Raw genomic sequence first — 20,067 nt, forward strand, 5'->3', positions numbered from 1 at the left:
CTAGCTGCCTGGAACACAGCATGTAGGCCAGGCTGGCCTTGAGCTCACAGAGATCTTCCTCCTGAGTGCTGGGATTAAAGGTGTGTACGCCACACAGCCTCAATCACCCATTTTGAATGGTCTACAGACTAAGATAGTTTCAATAGTTTAAAAACCTCCAGTGAAGACTGGCATTACATGATCGGTGATATGAAGTACACCTGAGCCTCTGCAAGGAATGTTTTTCTGGAACACAGCTGTATTAGTTCCTTCATGTGTTCTCTATGGTTTCTTTGGTGATACAGCAGCAGAATTGAGTGTTACAGTAAGAATCTGAAAAACCTTTGCTGCTGGGCCCTTTTCAGACAAACTTTGCCACCTTCTGTCTCAGAGGAAGACACTCTCAAAGGAATTAAATTAAATAACCCTCAGGCTGCTTAGGACTGGAACTTGTCCAGGACCAAATCTCTAAAATCAGTTGTAAATCCTTTAAGTATTGATTAGAAAGACAAGCATAGTGGCTCATGCCTTTAGTCCCAGAAATCAGGGATCTGAGGCAGGAGGATCAAACGTTTTGGCTAGCCCAGTCTGTCTAGAAAATAAAAACTCCCATTTCAAAAACAGAAATGGGTAGTTTGTTCTTTTTATCCTGGGACAGAAATAATCAGATTTCAGTTGGTTGGAACAAACAAGTGATTAGATCTATGAATTCTAATCTTTAAATCACATATTTTATAAAGAGACAGCATGGCGTCATGAAAAGAATGTTGGCTTGAGCTCAGGAAGCCAAGTCCACCCTCTGGACTGTTGTTTATCCACATGAAGCCTCATCCAGCCTTCCTGTCCCTAACCTCCATGTCCTCAGGTCTATACTGAGGGTGCTGTAGAAGGCTCTCTCTCTTACATCCCCAGCATTTGGCATTTTGCTTAGTGGTATTCCTGAGATAAAGTTCACAGGGAGTGTTATAAAGGGGAACTTTAGGAGAGTGTGAAGTGATTGTGCAGACCCATCAGCCTGTCTTTTGCAAGCTAAGTGGCCAGTGACCTACCTGTAACTCCACTGGTCTCTCCATAAGAATTGCCTGTGTTGTTGCGTAGTCATCCATTCCAAGGACAGCCATGTCCTGTACTTCCATACATCTCTGATTGAGCAATGTGGACAGGTTAGTGCCTCTGTGTTAATGCATGCTGGGTCCTTGGCTATTGCTATATGTTAAAGTAATAGCACTCCCTGGATACCTTGGCTAGGTTCTGAATGCTTTTATGTGTATTCTTTTCATAATAGGAAATCTGGGAGATTTCCTGTTATCTCCCAGATTTCCTATTATCTGCCATTAACAGTGAGGAAAAAGGCCTTGAGAAATTTGGAAACTTCTTCAAAGTTGTCTAGCTGGTACATGATAGAAGCACAGGTTGAGCCAGTGCTTACCCATAATTCCCAGCACTCACCAATGTGCCTCCATTGCCCTGTTTCCTCAATTCTAGACCCATGGCTGAGGGGAAGGCACAGGGGTGGGGGCTGGGCATATCCTATTGTGTAAGCTTTCTGGTCTTTACCAAGGCCTAACCTTGTTTCATCTCATGAGCTCTCCTGGCAGGGCAGACAGATCTCTGAGCTCTGAGGACACCGTGTGTGCTCATCTAGCCCTGAGGAGGTACTGACTTCAGTGGCATTGTCACAGCAGCCATCAGGACGATGGATCAGGCCAAGCTTGTGATTTTGAGTTAGCTTCACTGTTTGCGGTAGTTAAAGAGGCTGGAGAATACCCCGCAGAGCGTGTCTGTGCCTTGTGCTCTCCAGAAGTTTCACCACAAGTCCTGGTAGCTTTGTAGCTCTTGCATCAGACCTAACATTTCTCAGGATTTTTTGGATGAATCTTAATATTGTTTGTTGCTTCCAAGGGTCTTGTTTTCCTTGTGATTAACCCCACAAGCCTATGGCTGAGTGTGCTGCTGGCCCTGGGTTTTTCTAACTGATGGCCTCGTGATGGAGATGATGTCAGGGAAAGCTCTGCTCTGTTGCTCTCTGATCCTTTGCAAATGATTATATAGTGTCACTGAGCTGGGCACAAGAAGGCCTTCGGCCTGCATTCTTCTCATTAGAATGCGGGCAAGTCATAGCTGCCTTGTTTGGTTTTGCTTTGAAAAATAAATGAAACTACTGGATTCATAACATAGAAAACTTACTGACTCCTACTTGGTTTATAGATTTGAAAGTGTTTGGCCTCCCAAGAGAAATGTGGTTTATCTGAGATACTATTTTAATGACAAAGCCTGCTGTGGCTTGGATTAAGTTGTTCTCAAAAGTCAACTGAACTGGAAAAATATAAATGAATTTTGCTTTGTGAAGCAGCTTGACTCACACAGCACGAGAAGGTATCTGATAACATTTCAGGCAATTTACCAGTTATTAACCTAATGGTGCCTGGCTGCTATGTGTATGGATTTTTTTTTTAATCTTCTAGTTCTAAGTTCATGGTCACTAGTTCATGGTCACTACTATTACAGTTCTAAGTTCTTGGTCAGTTCCAAGAGGAGACAGTATCATGCCTGCTTTTATGACAAAGCAGCAAGGGCAAGGCAGAGGCAGCAGTGTCCTAAAAGTTCTTTACTGCCTTCAGGTGAGACCTGAGTCATAGTTTTTTCCTTAGCTGTTTCTACTGTTTGACATAGAGGAAATAAAATAAGATGGCTCTTGATAGGCTATCCTCAAAAGCATCTCAGATGCTTCTTGGGTAGCTCTTTCATGAGATGGTTCCCTTGAAGGTGGCACATGCGAATAGCCTTTTTTCCTATTAGCTGGATCACAGTGTGGAAGGCTGATAACACATTTGAGCATTCTGTCATTGTGGACACAAGGGCTAAGATTGTTCTTATCCAGCTGCCTCAGAGTGCTCGGGACGTAAGTGAGCAAGGTGGAGATGTGTGTTAAGAAACTCAGTTGGCTGATGCTCCCTTTGGAGGTAAATTAAGTACCGTTGGTTTTAGTGATATACGCTTCCAACATGGATAGGAATGTTTTCAGACTGTCCCAGGTAGTGTGCATGTGCTTTTATAAGCTGGGTCCCTACCAACCTGACTTGAGAAGTGTTGAATGGCTCTCTGGTGGCAGGAAGCTCACTCAGGCAGGAGTCACAGTTTTGTGTTACCCGCAGGACTGGGGTTAATTACTGTGTCCATCTCCTATGTGAGACCAGGAGGTAGTGAGCTGTTTGCTCTGGGTGGAAAATCTAGTCTCCTCTGTTCTTGCCCTCAGCCTGTGATCATCGGCATCTTCATTGTCTTCATCTAGCACTTTGGTGGTGCTTCCCCTCAGTCCCCGACACTCATGGAATTCTCCCGGGAGCCTCCTGTAGAGAGCCTCCTGTAAATTTAGCATTTTTATTATTTTTTAAACCATGTGTGCATTGCATGTGGGTATGTACACGCATGTGCAGGTGTTAGTGGAGGTCAGATGCATTGGATCCCTCGGAGCTGGAGGACAGAAAGCTTAGGCCCCTGCCATGGTGCTAGGAACCTAACTCTGGTCCTCTGCAAGAGCAGTGTACAGCCTTTATTGCTGAACCGCCTCCCCAGCCTCCTTTTAAATTGTATTAAAGTAATTAATTTTTATTTGCACATAATATTTGTACTTATTTATCTGGTGTGGTACGATCACTTGACAGTGTAAATAGTGTATACTGATCAATTTGGTGTAATTAATACTTCTAGTTCCTCAAATATTATCATTTCTAAGTCAACAGCCTCCTTTTAGGAGACTGAGGAGCAGGGAAGTTGAGCAACATGCCAAATTTGTACAGTAATAAACTACAAAGCAGGGATTTAAAATCCATCGAGGTGGTCTGACTGCTGAAGTCCTGTCCTAACCATTCTGCTAAGTGATTGCTAGACACTGCCTCATGGGCTAGTCTCCAGAGAAATGATCATTTTCTACAAGTCTGCATCTACGCCTGAGACTAAAGAATTGAAAATCTCCACTTTTCTGATTTCTCTTCTAATTCCCTTAGTCTGTCTGAAAAGCATAAGAACTTTGAAAGCAAACGCAGAACTGACTCCAGAGAGAATGTTCTGGTCTCAGTGGAGTGGGTTGAACCTTCACTGTGGCAACCAGGAAAGGGAGAACTGTAGGAAGCCAGGACAGTCTTCAAGAGAGGTCTGTTGAAGTGGCCTGTGTTGTCTCCTGTCGGGAGCTCACCATGGATGTGAGAGGCTGCTGCAACTTGGGTGCCATCAGCTTTTCCGTGGCCCTGACCTTCTGAACAGAAAAGGAGAGGCAGGCTCAGCAACCTCCCTTTTGTGGCTCCATCTTTCTCCCTCAGTGTGGATGGTGGTGTAGAGCCTGCAGGGGAGGACAGGTCAGTACCCTCTGATGTATTTAACCATTTCTGCCTGTCTTCTCCAGCAGCAGCGTCCTTGTTAAACGGATGTTCAGGCCCATGGAAGAGGAGTTTGGTCCGACACCGTCTAAGCAGATTAAAGAAGAAAACGTAAAGCGAGGTATCTCTCCTTCCTGTGTGCCACTGGTGTGAAGGTTAGGGAGTGTCTTGTCAAGAACTCACTCCCTGAGACTGAACCATTCCCAATCCTGGTGGGGTTTCCCTCATATGGGAGGTTACAGGCTTTTCCATTACAGGCCTTGGAGGAACGGTTATGTGGCTCCCAACTCCTCCAGCAGGGAAATACATAGTTCAGAGGACATTGGCTCTGTGAGTGCGTCTCATGAACCAGTGATTCAGAGATATTCAATAGATGAAACAATTAACAACAACAGGTTGGGCACGCCCATATGAGATGGTGGCTCCCAGTTCACCATCACTTGTTTTCACCTCCATTCCTTGGTGTCTTTTCCTCCCTGACTTTACTTAGGAATAGGGCAGAGTCATAGGGAAACCAGGAGTCACACTGGTGTGTGGAATTATATTTACAGCCTGGTAGCTGGTCCAATAAACTATTTTTCAAAGCTTGTGAAACTGCCACCAAAATTGCCACTACAAATTGTATTGGCCTATAAGTAAAAGTTAAGGTATGGCTTCTGAAACTTTGAATTCAGACACAGAGGGCGCTGTAACCTACCAGCGGTAAGAACCACCTCCCCGCTACCTCCAAGAGCTTCTCTTTGGAGAAGGATGGAGACATCACTGGGCCCCTTGCTCTGAGCAGGTGCTTGGCTCAGGTATTGAGGGTTAGTGGCAGCTCCTACTTGTCAGAAGTCGCTCAAGAAGAATGGTGACAGTTAACAGCAAAGCCATCATTACAGGTTGTTTTTCCTTTGCAGCCACTTGTCAGGGTAACTGGGTCAGAGTCATTTTGGGGCTCCACAAGAGGCTGCCTGCCTTTGGCTGTGTGATGTCTGGGATGTTCAGTGCTGGTTCCTGTTGTGGTTGGCAGGATTGTTGCCATTGGTACACCCCAGAATAAATCTAATGAAAACTGGCTCTGTGGGCAAGCCCTCTAACGGTCTGGAGCCCAGTATGGCCTCTAGGCTAGCTGTCAGCAAGCCTGACAGGGGAAGGCTGAGACTGCCCCACCTGCTCAACAAAACAGAACAAAATGAAGCACCTGAGCTCTTACCAGCCACCCCTGAGCAACAGGAAAAGCAATGGTTTAAGCTGAGGCTATTTATTAGTAGTGCTAATTTTAATAGAATGTAAGCTCTCTAGGGTCATCCTGATGGAAGTTGCTCTTTCCCTCTCTTTCTGTTGTTGAGAGCTTCAAGAAGTTACAGAATTTCCATCAAGTAATAGCTGCCAGTATGTCTTCCTCTTGGGTTTACTCTTCCTTATCTGGATGTAGCCAGGGTCCGCATTCTAAGTATTTTTCTCACACTGTTCACATTGCCTCCTTTTCTGATAGCCTTTGGGTTCTAGGCAGCTTAACTGACATGGAAGTGATGCAGGATTGCTTCAAGGGACTAAAGTTGTAAACTTGTAGGAAATGCAGTCAGTCTGCATATTTACTCGGCACTTCTGTTTTGATGTTTGATAAAGAAGGCACCAGTGCCCAAGTCTGCCTCTCTCCTTCCTCTGCCTCTCCTCCCGTTACCACAGTCACCACAATCTACCTGAACATTCACAGGCCACAGAAGGGAGTTTGGGCAGAACCCCTGTCAATGTGGCCTTTATATGCACAGCTTTAAGAAAGCCTTTGGGATGGAGGGGGAGGGGAGACATGGAGTTTGGATTTGGCTGATTTCATTTCCCAGTCCTGCCTTTGTTTTTCTGCTGATGGTGATGGTAGCTAGGTGGATTTAAGATGATAGTTGAGATGTAGGCTCACCAGTGTTTTGCTGTTATTGTTTTTGCCTGGGGCAGTTTTCCCTAGTGTGGACAGATGAGGGGTTTCAGCTTTTTCTTCCCTTGGGTGAGAAGTTACGCTGCTGCCAGAGGATAAAAAGAGTAGCCCTCTGGGATGCTGGACTGCACCTGAATGACAGTGGCCAGTTTTTTGTTTGTTTGTTTGGTTGGTTGGTTTGTTTTTGTTTTCTGGGAGCTGACCTTTCAGCATGATTGCTGGAGTGGTGGGCACAGGAGGAGGACTCAGTGGTCAGGGGAAGCAGAAGCAAGGGTGACCATGTTTGTGGGACCCCACAGGTGCATCTTAGCCTCCCGAGGTCCATTTACATTGCTGAGATCGGCAGTGCCTGCCCATCTTAGCCTGCACACTCCCCAGTTCAGAGCTCTTACAGAGAAGTGAAAGGAAAAGCTATGCCCTCGCGGGAGGGCACAGGGACCACACCTACTTCCTGGTTGCTTCTGTAGGTTGAAGACTGAGCCTCTCTGTGCGCTGGGCCTAGATGAAGCCTACCACAAGGACCTTATTTCCCAGAACTGGCAGCAGGCACCTATGTGCTGGATGCTAGTGTCCTACTTCACAGATTATCCAGACAGGGAAAGATTAAGTCATTAGGGTCACAGCAGGGGCTGAGCTGGACTTGCACCCAAATCTGTGATTCTCTGCATCCTAAGTTCTTCCTGGACTGTCCTAGGTGCTACCCTGGTACCCTTCCAAGCCTGTGCAGGAGAATGTCTGCCTGACCTGCTCTTCTCCTGGTGTCATTCCTTTCTAGATTTGGTGCTTCTATGCTCTTCACAACTCAGAGATACTTGAGTATCTTAGCCTTCTCCCTCACCTCACCATGGTAGGAGCTGTCTGGAAAGCATCCTCTTTTTGGCTCTTTCTTTATGACTCTCACAATGGTGTCTAGGTCATCTGGTACCTGCCTGTCTCTCCTAATGGACCATAAACTCCCTAAAGGCAGAGAATGGGGTCTATTAGCTCTCTGCCTCAACCTCAGCTCTTGGTATATACAGCCTATGGCACCCAGGAGCCTTCAGTGGTATTCACTGAATGAGCACAGGGAACAGTAGTCATGAGGAGACTGTGTGCCTTTCTTGAGAAACTAAAGTGTGGATCTAGGTGTCAGAGCTGGTACATCCCAGTAGTCATTGGCCTGTTGGCAGAGCAGGTGGTGTCAGCTTGAGACTCCCATGTGACAGGAGTCACGCTGGCTGTCCCCTTCTCTTGCAGTGCTTTTGTACGTGCGGAAGGAGAGTGATGACGTGTTCAACGCCCTGATGCTGAGATCGCCCACAGTGAAGGGCCTGATGGAAGCGGTAAGCCACAGCCCCCTCAGCCTCCAGAGTCCCTGCCCTGCCACCTGGGCAGAACTTAGGTGGCTCCATGGTGCCTTGTTGGCTTGGCTAGCATATTCCAAAGTGGAGAGAGGACATGTTGGTTATGGGGAAAGATCTGCTGCAGAACTGCAGTGGTTTGAGATGATTCTCCCCTTCTCTCCACTGCCCTAGGCCAGGGTTAGCAGCACGACCTAGGGAAAGCTGTGTTTTTTTCACACGCTGTTCACCCAGCTTTGACTGTGCCTCAGTATGAGCAGTTTCAGAGACAGCTGTGCAGTAGGGAATAGGCTGTGACAGTGATGGGGACCAGCGCTGCCTCTCACCTCTCCTGGGGGCTGCTGGTCTGAGAAATGCATCGGATGGGATATTTGGGCTTATGGCTGAACACTGCAGTACGTGAGGAAGTTCCTATGTGTAGACCACACAACGCAGTGGCCTGAGATCACTTTCATTTGTACTTTTCCCTGGTGTGTGTCCATGCTAGAACATGCTACAAACCAGCGCTTCCTTCTCTTTACTGGCAGAGTAATCATTCACTGTATGAACACAACATACTTCATTTTTTTTTCATTCATTCAGCTAACAGGTCCATGTGCTTTTCCTTCTTGGGGTGCTCCTGAGAATGCCCTGCTGTGAATGTTCACGGGCTACTTTCTGTTTGGACATCTGTTTCCAATTCTTTAGGAGTATATACAGAGTAAAACTGGCAGGAAGACACAAAATGTCCTCTATTACACGATTCAATTTATCAGTAATGTCCAGAATCAATGACTTCTGGGAGAGAGAAAGCAGGCAAGTTTGCCATGGGTTGGGGAGCAGAAGGAAGATCTACACTAGTGCATTTCCTGTGGAAGTGATGAGAAAGTTTTGGAACTTGAGAGAACAGCTGTGTGATATTGTGAATGTATTGTGAGTGTCTATCTACAGTTCTGAGTAGTAATCAGAAAAAAATTAGAAGAATGTGGCCACGGTGGGTTTCATACTGCTCCCACTCTGGCATTTCATGACCCTGGTCATTCTGAGCAGAGCAGCACTGTCACTCTCCAGAAAGCGCAGGAGGAGGCTTGGCAGCTTTTTGTTTGTCGTGACTTGTGGGGACTATTGATTTCTATTCTACTCAGAGCAGAAACAAATCCAGAAGCAAATGCAAGAAAGACTATGGAACTTCTAATGAACTATGATTTTTGTTGTTGTTTGTTTTGTTTTGAGACAGGGTCTTACTGTGTAGCCCCAGCTGACCTGCAATTCACTGACTGTATAAGCAAGGCTGGCCTATATAATTCAGAGATCCACCTGCTTCTGCCCCGGTAGTGCCAGGACTAAAGGCTGTGTCACCACCATCATGGGCTCTGAATTTTAAACTGATTAGAAAGAACAGATACTGCAAAAGGCCTAGAAGGGATGAACCAAGATTTTTTTTTAATGACCTTGAAATTGCTGAAGGATGGATAAATGGTCTACAAAATAATGTAAAATAGTCAGATTTCTCTGAACATCATTGTCCACTTCCATACCTTAGTCTGGTTTTTAAGAGCAGATAAAATAAGTGTTTATAGGAGTATCTAGAGGTTATTTCAATGCACATTCTTAGTCCTTCCTGCTGAAGAGGCAATGTTGCTGAAGATTCAGGCTGACCTGGATTCTTGCCTCACCTTTCTGAGCACAGGGATTATGGGACTGTAAGCATATACCACGAGGCCTTGTAGGAATCCATATTTAACCAACTCCTAGAACAGCCTGAGGGATGGATGCCACAGATCTAGAACAGGTTTGAACTGCTGTGCTATTCTGGGATCCTGCTTTGGTCCTTGATGTCTTTTTTTCCTTCTGTAACCTCTGTCTACTTTCATAAGTACCCTGAAGATGTGTTCATACTGGACCACTGTGGAACAAAAGGTCACTTCACCTACTCAACAGCAACTTTTCTAACTTTTCAGCCTCCCTTCAACTCCTGTGTTGTTTTGGTAGATGGTAAATGGGGGTGAGGCAGGGGAATGGGTAGAGAGAGCTGCAAGCCTTGGAAACTTCAGGTTCCCTCCATGGCTTTAGTCATAGTCTTCAGGCAATTCTGGCTTCATCTTCCTTTCAACTCTGGAACAAAAAGTTTCCTTAACGTTTAACACAAACTACCTGCTTGCTTCTGGAGTGTTACAAGTGGGAAAGGTGGTCAAGAAGAGCCTTTTCAGGGTCCACAAGTGGGCTGGTAGTGATCTACAAACCAAGTTCATTGACCTTAGGGGTGTCAAGACCACAGGCTCTGTCGAAGGGGACCATCAGCGTGTGATGGAGATGGTGTCTTTTGAAGAACACTAGAGCTTACTGATGTAGTTCTCTTTTTAAAAATGATTTATTTGTTTTATGTGAATTGGTGTTTTGCCTGCATATATGTCTGTGTAAGTGTGTCAAGTCACTTGGAGCTGGATTACAGTCAGTTGTAAACTGCCATGTGGGTGTTGGGAATTGAACTCAGGTCCTCTGGAAGAACAGGCAGTGCTCTTAACCACTGAGCCATTTCTCCAGCTAATGTAATTCTATCCTGAGTTGATTTGTGTCTCTGTGTGAGGTAGGAAAACACTGACCGGAATGTGGATCCGCCGAGAACCAGGATATTTTATTATACTCACATTTACCAGTACATGTTTGTATGTTATAATAAATATGTACATGGGTATATAATATGCATGTGTAATGTATGTGTATTCCTATATATTGTAATATGTATGCATAAAATTAATACATAAATTTATACATCATCTCTCCATATCTAGAATTTGTTTCACAACTTTCCATAATACTAAACTTCATGAGTACTCAAGTCCATGTGTTTTATATAAAATAGCATATTCCTATGCAACTTCGGCAATCCTCCATCTGCTTTAAACCATCCCTAGTTACACTACCTGATGAATGTAAAAGCTATGTAAATAGCATTGTTTAAGAAGTAATGGCAAAAAATGTCTATACATATTCAGCACAAGCACAACTTTTATAAAATACTTTTGATCTTTAGTCACTTAACCCTGTGGGTGCTGCCTGCAGTTATCGAGGGCAGACTGTATAGATGTCCGTATTGTTAGTGGCATAAATATGGGTGATATGTGCTTGTGTGAAATGAATCCACATATGTAAACGTGTCAAGAGTACAGTGGAGTGGTCAGTATTCCTGTCTTCAGCCATGACTCTGTTACTTGGATATATGTTCCCTCTTACTTATTTTATTGCAGTTTTGTCATTAGCATACAAGACATTAGATTAAAACATTTTTGAACGAAGTGAGTTTTAGTACACTCTCCTCCCTCAGTCTTCCCACCTCTTGTCCCCAACCTCTGGCAACCTCCTTCAGTCTCTTTTCTTCTTTCATGTCATACGTGCCCTCGTTTTTTCTGGTTTTGTTTTTAAAGTAGTCTTTTACTTTTTAAAAAAAGAAAATAATTATTGACAGTGATGAAATGTGACTCTGTCACCTAAAAAAAATACAACTGTGTTCCCACCCTTCCTTCAGGTGTGAACTGGTATTTGAATCAGAAGGTACCATATCAGACAGATTCATGAACAGTTCCGAGGTGGTGACTTTCTGTAGCCCACATGGATGTCCTACAGCCTGTGAGCCAGGCCACATGATGGGTGCAGTAGCTCGGTTAGCTAGAAGGTGGTATGCTCACTTTAAAAAAACTGGTGTTTGTGTGTATGTGTGTGCACATGTATTTTCATCAGTGAGCATGGGCTGTGTCATGTGTGGAGGTCAGAGGACAACACTGAGGTCACTTCAGCTTCCCCCTGATTGAGACAGGCTCAGTCTCTGCTGTAGCACCTGCTGCAAGTCCATGGGAGCTCGGCCATCACAGGTGTGCACTGCAGCATCTGGCTAAACGTGCAGTTTGGACATCCAGACTCAGGTCCCCATGCTGTGTGGCAGGCACTTTAACCACTTAACCACTGATGTGTGTGGGCTTGCTATTTCTTGAGACTGTTTCAGAGCTTGCCTGGCTCTTACCACAAGCATACACAGCAGCAAGCAAAAGATCATACCTCCTAACTGTGCTACTTCCTGTGGGCCAAGCATTCACACACACTAGTCTAGGGGGGCCGTTCCTGAAACCACCACACAGTAACCTTACGAAGAGTGAACTTTGACCATGGAACCTGGGAGCTTGTTCTGGAGGTCAGTGAAGCCACTCAGACCTCAGGGCTCTTGCACATGCTGTCCCCTCTGACAGGATGCTCTTCTTTCATATCACGATGTTGGGGCTGCTCACCCCCAGCTCGTGGGGCCTGTCAGACCACTCACATAAATAACACCTCTTCTCTGTGTGCCTCCACCTGCTTTATTTTATTTCAACCTGGTGTCTTGATCAGTTTTTATTGTCAACTTGACATGACCTAGAGTCACCTAGGACAAGGGACCCTCAGTTGAAGAATTGCCTGAGACAGACTGGCTTTTGGCCATTTCTGTGAAAAATTGTCTTGACTGATGAATGATATGGGAAGACCCAGCCTGCTGAGTCAGCACTGTCTCTAGACGGCTGAGCAAGAGCCAGTCAGAAAACCAGTAAGCAGCTTTCCTTTCTGCCTTTCTGCTTTACTTCCTGCTTGAGTTTTTTAGCTTCTCAGTAACAGACTGGTATTTGAGGTATAAGAGGAAATAAACTTTGTCCTCAAGTTGCTGATGGTCAGAATGTTTTGCTACTGCAAGAGGAAAGAAGCCAGACCCCCTGGCATACCTAATATTGGTTGGGTGTTCCTTCCTTCTTTTCTCCAGTAGAATATGCAGTCCCGAGGGGTTTGTCTCTTGCTGTCAGTTGCATATCCTCAGGCCTTGGGCACAATGTTTGTTGCAAATGTTTGCTATTCGCAGAGTATGTCCCACCATGCTGAGTGCTACAGGCTCCTTTTAATTATTGTCATACTCCTATGAACATGGCATGGAAATAGCATCATCACCATTTTACAGATAGGGAAAATGAGGCTGGAAGACATAGGTGCCTCTTTTACCTAGCTCTACCCCAAATGGTGGCACCACCCTAAGCTCTCCATCAACTCAAGTCTAGGTAGGCAGATGTCCATATGTTTACATAAAAGAAGAATAAACAATGCCAGTCACACAAAGAGTAAAGGGAAAGCAAGAATCGATAATAAGCATCCGGGAAAGAGGCAGGATAGACAGTTGATTGATCAGCCCTTTGCCGAGTACATGCTTTGGAGAGTGGAGAGCCTAATTACTGAAAAGAGGAGCCAGGAATGGATTCCTTTTTCTTTTAGAAAAGGGCAAATGAACAGACATGAGACTACTGCTGTTGAGTAAGCAAACTTTTTCACTTGAAAATTAAAAAGAAATTGCAAGTGACACTAACCAAAGCCAAATCTTAGAAGGCAACTGAGTGAGAATAATTAGGTGAAAATACTGGGGACTCCATCCTCCCCCTCCCCCTCTCCCTCCCCCCAGCACATGTACACATGCAGCAAGCACTATGCACAGAAAGGAATGCTATCCAAGGCTTCCTACTTTTTTGTGCCATGAGTGCCTTTTGCAATTTCAAATCCATTGACTCTTTGAGAGTGCTTTTAAGTATCTAAAATAAAACAGAATTACAAAGAAAAGCAATGGCATTATGAAAGGCAGTCACCAAGATGGTAGAAAGTGTCTGTGATGTAGGATAGTGCATCAGATATGATGTAGGGATAAGATGAGTAGCACCCAGTGGGGTGGGTGAGTGCAGCCCATACTGTGAAATGCATATGGAAATTTTTAAAGATTCATTATTTTGTGTGTATGTCTGTGCACATCTGTCCCTACTGATGAGGAAGTAGTGAACATCCTTGTGGAAATAGAACCCGAGTCCTTTGCAAGAAGAACAAGTGCTCTTGGCCGCTGAGCCAGCTTTCCACCCTGCAGGCCGAATGCTAATGCACCACAAAATATCCGTGATCCCCACCACCAAAAAACAAGCTAGTTGCTGTGTGGGAAAGGCATAGAAAGGTTCTGGTTTGAGGCTAATTTAAGTATGGGTGTATGTATGTTGTCCTATCCGAGTTCTGTGCATCGTCTTGCTGTGGCTCTGGCCAGCTATGCTGAGGAAGTAATCAGGAAATAATGTGGAAGCAGGCTGCTCTCAAGGAGTTTCTGAGAACTAGTTCTGTTCACTGAGTGGTTCTAGATCCCCAGGGAATGAGTAAGGAAGTGAGGTCACTCTTGAGAGCCTTGCCATTTCAGCAAGAACTGAATTCAGTTCAGAGCTCAAAAGACAGAGCTAGTTCACCATACTGGGTTCCTCTCTCTCTCCCTCCTCCCTCTCCCTTCTTCCATCTCTTTCTGGGTCTCATGTGTCCCAGGCTGCCTTCAAAACTTGCTATGCAGGGGAGGTTGACCTTGAACATATGCTCCACCTGCAGTGCTGAGATTGTACAGATACCCTTCACACCCAGTTTATGTGGTCTTGGGGCTCAAACCTAGCCTTGTGTATACTAGGAAAGCACTCTTATCAACCTGTCTAAAATGGAAGTGGCTTCCTTTTATTTGCATATGCAAATAGGACACCAAGGGGCTTGCCAAATAGTGTAGGGGCCTCAATGGGAGGAAGAGAGAAGAGAGTAGAGGCAATGTAAAGTATTCCTGAGAGGCTTAACATTTTTTATTAACTTCTCAACTTTTTATTTCTCATTTTATTGAATTATGGTTCAATTGTCTTTGTTACACATTATAAGACAGAGTATCTTTGGGAAATTCAGTATGTGTATGTGTATATGCATTTACTATTTTATAAACTAGATCAACCGTGTCATTGTAATTTATCTGCTAAATTTCTCCAATTCTGAATTAAGTCTTCCACCATGCGTGTGTGTTTTTGAGACTTCCTGTGTCCATTCATTTCCCTTAGCTTTTGCCTCTCCAGCTGCTACTCATCTGCTTTTCATTTTATCTGCCTATTTGTTTGTTTACATTTTCTGCAAACAGGCCCTTCTAACACAAGGCCTGTTTTCTTTGCTGCCTCCAGGCTCTTGTGAGAAATGTTGCCTTTTCTATTTATTTGAATGTTCATGTGGAAGTCAGTAAACAACTTGCAAGTGTCAAGGTTCTTGCCTTCCACCTTGTGTTTCTGGAGTTGAACTCACCTGGCCAGCCTTGGTGGTGAGGGCCTTTACCCACTGAGCCATCCCACTGGCCAACAAGTGTGTTGTTTTGTTTTGTTTTGTTAACTTTTGTTCATTGGGCCTTATTGTGGCTGTGGGGAAACCTCATCAGGACCACCAGTGATGTGCCCCACGCAGGCAAGAGGATACTTGTCTAGTCTGTCTTTATCACCCTGCCTCTCTGTCTTGCTTCTGAGTGTACATATGGTGAAGAGGTCTTTCTGCCCTGTGGTAGGGATGGAAAGGCAGGAACCTAGGGTTCTCTGGAACAAACTTTTCTCAGGATCTCAGCTCTCCCCTAGGGTTCTGCAGCCCTTTTCTAGCCTGTGCTGCACTTCCTAAGTCTGGGTCCCAACCTTACCTGTGAGCCACTAGCGAGGGCATGGCACATATTTGGAGTAGATCTTTCTCGAATACATCTTGCCACTTTGTACTTACAAAAATGACACAATCATAAAAATAAGCACTGTGGAATTATACAAAGTAAAAGGGAGCTTGAATCTGACCATTTATCAATGTAGCTATCATTAATAGATTGCTATGTCATTTAAATATTTTATATACATTTAAATATATGTAAACGTGAAAAATTCAGACAAGATTATATTATATTGACAAATTTTCACTTATTTTCCCCTCTAATATGCTAGCAATTTTTAAAGTGTAAGTGAAGAAAATGTCAAGATATTTAATGCATATTTGTTATGACTTTCCTCTGTTATGAACAGGTATGTTCCAAACATGTTTGAGCATGAGAGTATTTCTGTATGTCCGATTACTAGACATGATGTCAATGGCTCATATTCACTTTTAAAAACTATGCTTCTGTCAAACTTCTTTTCCAGGAGGCTGAGGGGTCACTATTCCTTATATAGAATCTGAACACTGCTGTTTCCTCATGCTCTGACCAACATTAGATTATGACTTCAGTTTTGTTTCGTTTTAGATTTTTTAGATTTATTTTTAATGTGTCATTTGTCTGCCGTGTATGCAGGTACATATGGAGGCCAAAAGAGGGCATCAGATCCATCAGAGCTGTAAACCAAAAGCAGAAAATGTTTAAACCTGCTGGATCTCTCATTCCCCTCCTTCCCCCCCCCCCCCCGCTTGGTTTTCCAAGACAGGATTTCTGTCCTGGACTCACTTTGTAGACCAGGCTGGCCTCCAACTCACAGATCCACCTGCCTCTGCCTTCCAGAGTGCTGGGATTATAGGGGTGTGCCATGGCACCTGGCTCATTTGCATTTTTGATAGTTAAATTAAAAGTACTATCCTATCATTATTTTCATTTGAAATTTTTAAATAAAAGTTCAGTGCAGTTTTCATATGCTTATTGCCTGATTATATTCTTCTTGTATATAATTTTTCTGTTTTTTTTTTTTTCTTTCTTCTCTGCCCTGTTCCCCATCGAGTTCTTTTTAACAAAGCAGTTTGCTCTGTATATATTGTTTGTATTTTAAAATGCTTCCCAGCATATTATTTTTCTTTGTGGTATGTTTGAGCTACTGATATTTCAGAATTCCACAGTTATTACTATTCAGGCCTGTTTTGCAGGTGTCATGTCTCCCAGAAAAACTGTACTTAGGATGATGGCTATCTGAAGAATGAACTCATGTTTATCTTTTCCTGTGCTTTCATGGTCTCAGTGGTCTCATCTTTCATATATAAATCTTTTATCCACCTGAACTTTTTCTCTCACTACCTCTTGAGGTTGGTCTAGAGAGCATTCCATCGCTCATGCTGACCTCAGGGCTGGGCTCACAGGGGTGAGCCACTGCAAGTGGCTCAGTTGAAATGTGTTTTGATGCATGGCTACCTATTTAATCCAACATTGTGAGTAGATGTTTTTTTTTTCCAAGGGATCGGAAATGCCACTTTTATCAAGATTGTTTTGCTGACTGATTTAAGATCTATCCAAAGGGAGAATCAAAATTGGGATGGCACTAGACATGGGCTCTGACACACTGCGAAGCATGAGCTGCATTTCTCTTCCTTCTAAGGGCAGAGGAAATAATGACTTGGTGAAACTAGTCAGGGCCATAGTTAGTGAGCTGTGACTCTGGCTGCTAACGTGGATTGGGGCTCCATTCACTTCTCTACGCCTCATTTTGCTAATCTATAAAGCCAGTGGCTTGGGCTGAATGGTCTCAGCAGTTAGTGCAGGGAAAGTGTTCATCATGAGATTTCCTGACGTGTCTCATTAGGGGACTGTGCTGTGCTCAGATGTGAGGTCTGAGCTGGAATGTTGTGCTTCCCAGTGTGTCCCTGCTCTCTGCTGACCACTTTCCTGTTATTCATGTTTCAGCTGTCTGAGAAGTAAGGGCTGCCAGTGGAGAAAATCACAAAGCTTTATAAGAAGAGCAAAAAGGGGTAAGAAAAAAGCTAACTCAGCTAGCTGCCTTGTCTGCAAGGTACATTTTTAATATAGCTTTACCTGTTGTCACATCCGTGGCCCACGATGCTAGCAGTTCAGGCAGGGAGACCCACAGTGCATTTCTAACATGTCACCCGAGGTGCTTTCATCTACTGACAGCCTCACATGGGCGGGAGTGGTCTAGAGGTGGTGGGACATCAGGGAAAATGACGTTGCAGAACTACATGTAGCTCTTCACATTGGCTTCTGAGTGACACAGTACGGACAAAAATTAGCTGAGGCTAAAGGAAATTATTTCAAGGTAATCATTAATGAAATCTCAAATGGGCGTCAGGCTGCTCGCCCACATGGTAAGGAACAGTGAACAGTTAGTCCTTCCTGGTTGGGTGGTGAGGAGCCTCTGGGTTCCCTGATCCATTTCCTCCTCACAGGCTCACTGAGGAGGAATGAAGCCCAGGGCCTGCTTAAGTATTTGCCCCAGGTCTCACTTTCAGTAAACAGAAAGCATAGTCAATGCCTGCAGGGAGGTGGGCCGCTTCAATGGCCTCAAGGAGCAAGTGCTTCCCTCTCCTCTGCCCCTCTTAAGACCTTTCTAAGGCTTCCTCTTTGGGAGTAGGTACCATAAAACTCTTCTGGACCCTTTTCATAAAGAAAATGTGACCTGGGTTCTCAGGCTTTCTGATTTTGGAGTCTTTGGCTGACTGAGCATCAAACTTGAACTCCTGTTAGACACTCAGTGAATGTGTGCTGCAGTTCTTTCCAAGATCAGTGCAGTAGGCTGGGGATACCACTTTGAGTGAAGCCTCAAGTCTTGCTGGCTAGAGAGCTTCAGTGTGGACAAACACACTGCTGATAGCACTGCCTTTCAGCACTGGGCCTGTGAAGGCCTATGCATAAGGCTTTTATCCCAACATCAGCCCACTAAGCGTGGGTGCCTTTTAATTCTGTAAAAGAACAAACTGAAGGTATGGCAGCATCCATGATGACACCACTATAAAGTGATTCAGGGAGTCATTCTTTCTCAAATGGAAATCTCTTTGGCTAACAAGAGTGAGACAGGCTCAGGCACTTCTCAGTCACAGATAGAGGTGCTGGAGGGACACTTTACTGGTTAAGAGCGTGTGTGGCTCTTCCACAGGACCCTGGTTTCATTCTCAGCACCTACATGGCATCTCACAACTACCTGCAATTCTAGTCCAGGGGATTAAATTGGTCTTCAGAACTCTGAGGGTACCATGCACACATACCATACACAGAGATGCATTCAGGCAAAACACTCAAATATAAGACAAAAACAAAATTTATATTAAAAAAAATCACAGATATAGACTCTGGAAGTTGGTTTTCTTGAAACCAAACCGCCATGGAGTAGGCAGCCAGGAAGAGGTGAAGTAGCTTGGGGTGAGGCAAAGCCAGCTTTAGACCCAGCTCAGGCGTTCATTGGCTGGAGAGCCATTGACCTTACTGAGTTGTTTCTTACTTGCAAAACGCTGCTGATAAAACTTGCCTTTATAGTTGCTGTAGAGTCATATGTAACTTTTACTGTACATGTGTGTTCAGCCAAGGGCAGTTGAGGTTTGTAATGAAAATACAGAGGGGCCTAAGAATGTGATTAGTCAGTAGCTTGAAGGCTGCTCTTGCATAAAGCCCTCTGTTCACTGGCTTTGTTTCTTACTCCACCCCATCTCACCCAATTTCGGCAGCATCCTGGTGAACATGGATGACAACATCATTGAACACTATTCAGATGAGGACACCTTCATCCTCAACATGGAGAGCATGGTGGAAGGCTTCAAGATCACACTTATGGAGATCTGAGCGCTGGGCCCAAGTCCCCTTGACAGGAGCTTCCGGTGCACTCCTTCCTGGGAGAGGTGGGCTCGCTTCCCTACAACCTGGAGACCCATCTCACCCATCTCAAGTGACTGTTACAAGACTGCTTGGAAGGGGGCAGGGCCCAAGGCCCACCAATAGACCAACAGTCAACTCTTCTACTTGCTTGGAGCTGAAGCCTGTATCCCTCGGCTAAGTTCTTTAAGCCTGTCAGGCCCTTATTTATTGTCCATTTTTTCCCCAAGAGCCTGGAGTCCAGGCCCTCCAGGACTCTACAAGTTACTGATAGCTCCATCTGAGACCTCCAGAGTTCCCCCTTCAAGGGAAACACAGCTAGTCCATTCATCTCGAAGTGCCTGGGGAACTGCGATGCCTTTTTTCTTACCTCTCCACATTTCTTGAGTGGATGGACAAGATGAGCTGCTTCTTGGCACAGTCGTCATGGGTGGGGTAAAGAGGACACCCATTTTCTGGCCTGGAACCTTCAGGTTGCTCTGAGGAAGGTCATTTTGCTTAAATACCTCCAGGGGATCTCAGCAAATAGCCACTGGGCCTTGTTCAGGAAGACATTCCGCTACCATGTCAGTAATAAGGAGCACAAAGTATGATTGACAGCCATGTACATAATTTGTACATAATATTGCAATAATATATTTTACCTGTGGTGTGTGGGCATGTTTACTGCCGTTGCCCTGGAGGGGACATACCTGGAGACTCAGAGCATTCTGCTCTATCTGAGAGGAGGCTAGGAAAGAGGCCTTTAAGGTATCATGTGACTGGTGAATGCCAAGATGGACTCTCCACTGAGCCATGCTGAGGACTTGTTTCCCCAAATGGAGCCCTCTCCCCTCAGACATGACTCTCCCTTGAGGCCATCACATTTTGTCTCATGGTGATCTGTTGTCTAAGAGTGTCCTTTGAGCTGTTCAGGAAAGATCATGCTGTCAGCGCCTTCTTTAGCACTGGAGTGAGACACCTTGAAGCTTATGCAAAGTTTCCGCAAGGGTTTGCACTGGGGTCCTATCCCTGGGGCCTGCTGCAGAACTGCTTGGCTTACATGGGGATGGACACAGTAGTGCCTCATAGTTTACAAGCATGTCCTTCATCTCAAGTGGCCCC

The 20,067-nt window shown here is 44.8% G+C and overlaps 1 pseudogene; it reads left to right on the top strand.

Annotated features, from left to right (window-relative positions):
- The window catches only part of LOC132650920 (grainyhead-like protein 2 homolog), a 59,353-nt pseudogene extending 40,420 nt beyond the window's left edge, over positions 1-18,933 (top strand).
- The last annotated feature ends 1,134 nt before the right edge of the window (positions 18,934-20,067 follow it).

This window comes from Meriones unguiculatus, assembly GCF_030254825.1.
Source record: "Meriones unguiculatus strain TT.TT164.6M chromosome 13 unlocalized genomic scaffold, Bangor_MerUng_6.1 Chr13_unordered_Scaffold_34, whole genome shotgun sequence".
Taxonomy (NCBI): Eukaryota; Metazoa; Chordata; class Mammalia; order Rodentia; family Muridae; genus Meriones; species Meriones unguiculatus.